Raw genomic sequence first — 5,580 nt, forward strand, 5'->3', positions numbered from 1 at the left:
ATGGGGTAAAATGCAGTCAACAAAACATATGGTGCCTCTTGTTTTACAACATAGGAAGAAGGTTGCTTTTGCCACCACGCAATGCAAAGCAATTGTTTCGTGAATATTTATAAACATTTTGGGTACTAGTAGTTTTGATTCAGCGTGATTTTTAATAGTTCATATTGATATTGAATAATGATTCGAAATATAGTTTCGCTTAAAGTGGCCACTCTAATACCCACCAAACAAATTATGTAGATTCTGACAATGAAAGTGATTAAAGATGATATATAATCAATAAAGAATCTAGGGCAGCACTAGGTCAAATAACATATTAATTCAAATTGCAAAAAAGAGCTATTACACACAAAATGCCGAATAAAACTTGTTTATTTCATCGTCTCTAGGGTTTAAGTGGAAGTAAAGATATATCTCAAGTAGTAAGACAATTGGACCTTTAAATCAACGGGGAATGGTATTGGTACAGCCATTGAGACGTGTGATGAATATTCGCAAGAAAACAAAAGCAAAAGAATGTCTGGGCAGTACTTAGAATCAGAAGTCCAGATCCATGTATAAATGTGTCTGAGGATTATTATGATCCAACAAAAACTCAGAACATGCCTCTATCAGAGAAGATTTTAGAAATCAGTTAGGTTTTTTTTCCCTCCAAAATACTAGTAAATTTGATTTAAAATTTGTACCAATAAATCCCCCTTGACCCGATTGCTAAATATTCACGCTCACCCCACTTTATTTGTGTTCACTCCACCATTCCCTTTAGAAGTGAATTATTTTAGTCTCTGCACAAGAATTCTTTAGAAATTATATGTTTGATGAACAGTAGACGTCAAAAATTAATGTAGAACAATATATCTCTCTACCTACAATTTGTCAGCATAGTAAATGTTGTCTCCTATTTATCATGATCTTTAACATGTATACTATGACTGAAGACTTGTATTGGGTTTCCACCTTGATAGAAATTGTATCATGAAGAATATGCATATACTTGGTGTAGTATAGGTAGGAATTTTGTCCTCTAAAAGGTCCCGACTTCGAGCGTGTAAGGACGCCACGCATCAATGTGTAAGGTTCTACACTGTTACCTCTACCTTTGGGTGTTATTAAATGTTTATAATATTTTGGCCCTCAGGAAGTTAATTTTTAATTTTGTCGTTGCTAGTACTCAAGCAGATTAATTTTACAAGTAAACAGTTTTTTGTTGCTGATAGACTGCAATAAATGTGTGGGTATACTGATATAAGACATGCAGCACTCTCGTGCTCATGCTAAGAAATGGCTTTAAACGTGCACCTGCAAGCAGGTAAAATATCCGTCGGTTTTCGATTTAATTTTAGCGTACTACCAATGACAAAATTACCTTATTGTTATCTGATTGACCTGGACACCGACACATCCTGCGCTCTCTGGATAAGCGCAACCCAACCTAAATCTTTGCAATTTAAACATCTACTAAACTCCGACTTCATAAGGCTGGATCCAATATTCTTCTTGGAAAGTGTCGGATACAATGAAAGTGTCAAAATCACGCAGGTAAATATTAAATAATTGTGTCGTTGGTAGTACGCAAATGTTTATTGGTAAACGACTAAAAATAATCAGTTTTCATAGGTAACAGGCTTTTAATCTGTGACGCTCGCCGCGTGTTTTGTCTACTCGACGCGTGTTTTGTCTACTTTAAATTGATTGATTGATTGATTGTTGGTGGTTGCTTAACGTCCAGTGGCAAATATTTCATGCAAATTCAGGACGAGAACATGTTAATAAATACAATAGATAGGTCTTGTCTAAATAGAGGCCATTTGGGACAAGGCTTTAAATAAAATATTGTTTGTTTCCCCATCGCTATCCATAATCGCACATTTTTTTTACTGTAATGTTAAACGCTAAGTCGATAGTTGCTTTAATCTTTATTGACGCAAAACACAACTCGGAGAGAAGAGGTAAAACATGAAATAAACAAAAATGACATTGTTACTACAAGAACAAGAAAATTGCTACTTAACAATCAAAATAATGCTGTTAATAACACAATGTAAGAATAGTACAATAAACAGTTCATAGCTTTGTATGTTCGTAAAATGGTTAAATCTAAAGCTTAAGAAGGTGCAAATTGCGTTCCATAAAAAATTGAACGTAGCTATGAGCTATTTTTACTGTCAAATAAAATAACACGCCATAATCTTTATAAGGGGACGACCATTTGATATTCTGTGGGGGGTTGCAGGAGGATTTGTTTTTGATCGGTAATTTATTTTTGTAAACTGAGAGGACAGATTATTCATTTTCTGCACTATTGAAGCAATATTTTTTCATTTTCATTAAAGCAAGGGACTGATTATTCATTTTCAAACTATATTTATGATATTCGAAAACAATTTTTTTTAAATGATTTGTTTATTATTAATAATACATGTATAGTCAAGTCATTGTGTACCATTTAATCAGAATTAATCATCATCCTCTGCAGAAATTAATCTTTTATATTCCGAACTGCATGTACATGTATTGCATACCTAATTTGTATTAAAACTTGGTTGGAACTAGCTTCTTTAAAAGTAATGGCAAACATTTTTCGCCAATCGATGAGAGGCAAACATTTCTTGAAGGGTTTTGGAGCCCCTGAAGGCACAAGAAGCTATAGAACAAATGATGCAAATAATGCTCTTTTAATAGGTGTTTCCCAGACCCTTTCTTAATCTAAAAATGCAAGTTTTGTTTTAATAATTTTAACTTAAGTTTCTAGGGACAACATCAAAAGACCAATGTGCATGATAGAGCAAAAATGGATTTCACATAGTTAAGTCTATGGCTGCTGTCTTTTTTTAACTCGTGATCAAGTTCGTAACAAAATTACTAGATTACAAAAGGAATGCGGAATGCATAACAGAATAAAGAAGGGCAATCAATAAACAGAAGACAAATAATGAAAAAAACATTGATCCCGAAAAATCAGGCCTACGTTTTAGGGAAAACAGAACTTGCTTCTTGCAAGGCACTCGCCTTGAACACAATTTGAAAAAGAGACAAGCGTTTGGTCTTTTTCTACATGAGGCATTTGCCTCAATGTAGTTACGGCCCTGTTAAAATTAAAAGTGAGGTAAGGTGTCCCGAGACAATATACCTCGAGTTAAATGCAACCAATTTTCAGACATTTCAAGTATATTTAAATAATATCTATACTTTATTATTAAAAAAATTGAGAAGTGTTTTCCGATTTTTTTTAGGGAAAAAGATGTATTTATAAAAAATCTGGTGCCATCTCATACTTTCGATTAAACCTACTGAGTTATTTATTTTCAATTCATTGCAAGTCAGGTAATTGATTTTCAAACTACCACAGAACAAACCATTTATTTTGTGATTATCAAGGCTGAGTTATTTATTTTCAAAATCCTCCTCCACACCCCCCGCCCCCACCCCACAGAATATCAAATGATCGTCCCCTTACCAATGGTCATCTGACGAGGAATGGTCCAATGAAATTACAGGTATGTTAGATATAACAAATGTACAACATACAACGTAGATATCTACAACTAATCAACAGCAGGAAACACAGAAATCAGAGTCAAAATAGACAGTGATAACTACAGAACAGCAAGAAAACACGGTAGTCAGAGATGAAATAGAAACAGGGACAACTACAACTGTCGTCGCGATATACGTGTTGGACGCTAAAGCAAATACCAATCAATCAATCAAGTACTGAAGTTTTTCGATAAACAACAGGGAAGTTCATGAAGCTTGACCTTCACCGTATGGAGAGGGACTGTTTACATTATTGACGACCAACTCCAACTCCAGTACCTTTTCGCGTGTCGAGTAAAACTATATTAAATTCAAACGGTTGACTGGGTTGTTCACTCTGTTGCTATTTCTTGTCAGGGTCATCCTCGTCTTCATACTGGCCAACTCGGAATTGTTCATTTCTGATATTTCACCGAAACCAGAAATGTGGAATATGGAACATTTTCTTACAGCAGCGCAGTATAATAAACTCATCGATTCCAGGACTAAATTTTATATATACGCCAGACGCGCGTTCCGTCTACAAAAGACTTATCAGTGACACTCGAATCCAAAAAAGTTGAAAAAGCCAAATAAAGTACGAAGTTGAAGAGCATTGAGATCCAAACTTCCTAAAAGTGTTGCCAAATACAGCCTGCGGTAGAAAAGCCTTAGTATTTCTAAAAAATCAATATTTTGTAAACAGTTAATTTATAAATATAACAATATCAATGATAATTTATGTCAGCACAAAAAGTAGTGCTGACTACTGGGCTTGTGATACCCTCGGGGAAATAAATCTCCACCAGCAGTGGCATCGCCCAAGTGAACTATAGATACATTCTTGTTTATATCGAAATTGTAAATCTTTCTTTACTTAGTACCAGTTTAAATTTGTGTTTCATTATTTTAATGATACAAATTCAAGATTTCCAATGTGTCTTCCATAGAACCCATAAATTCCAGTTTATATAGGGGTTACAGTTGATTGATGATGATTGCTTAACGTCCAGTGGCAAATATTTCATGCATATTCAGGACGAGAATCAGTTCACAATAAATGCAATAGGTAGGTCTTGTCACAATAGAGGCCATCTGGGATGATGGTTGGGGAAATTTGGACTGCCACTGAAAAATGAGGGTATATTGGATAGAGACAGAAATTTTGCCTTGCAACAGGCCACTTACGGACCCCTCAAAGAGGTGTTGCAAGGGTTCTTAACGTGCAAAGAGCGTGACACTCTTTACACGAGGCATCGGATTTAACGTCCCCAATCTGACCGGACGTGACTGTGAACTGGATACATCCCGCACAGCCAAACGGACGCCCCACTTCGGCAAGCGTTTTCCTGCCAATAGTATCATTAACCGGGATGCGGTGTTACCCCCCCCCCCCCCCTTTTCAAGACACAGATAAACATACACACACCCTTCCCAATTCTCTAGGTTGTTGGCACAGTAGTTTCAAAGGGGGAGGGGGGTATTTAAAACTGATTACAACAACGTAGGGGGAAGAATTGTTAACTCAATTTGTCACTCACAATGGTTGACTGCCATAGCAAAACTCAAGATTGACAATCTGAAGGCGTTCTAAACAAGTCTGTATCATCACTATACTACAAAGTGTTCATTGCTGAAGAACAGATAAGGTTAAAATTATAGAACATGGCCTTGCCATAAAGATTAATTTTAGTTATTATGAATATTTTAATCGAACTCATATTGCAAATTTAAAATACATGTGGAAAAAATATTGTCAATATAATTAGACGCATGCTTTATGATTTCAGGGGTACCAAGGGCAGAACGAATTGACTGTAGCAACGGAAATGCGAGGCACAAATCCAAACTGGCTTTAGCTTGGTCTTCAGGAGAGTTGAAAAATTTCATCATAAGTCAATTTCCTGCACAAAGAGGACATGCATATGAAATGATTTACTCTGTGTCTGGCGGTGTTATGAAAAAATTTCCAGAGGAAATCAATACCCCAGATCTTAACCAATATTAAAAAACCAGGAACCCTTTTCATCGACCAATATAATTCTTGGTATTGGCAGGGCCTGT

The sequence above is a fragment of the Mytilus galloprovincialis genome, chromosome 11 (genome assembly GCF_965363235.1).
Source record: "Mytilus galloprovincialis chromosome 11, xbMytGall1.hap1.1, whole genome shotgun sequence".
Taxonomy (NCBI): domain Eukaryota; kingdom Metazoa; phylum Mollusca; class Bivalvia; order Mytilida; family Mytilidae; genus Mytilus; species Mytilus galloprovincialis.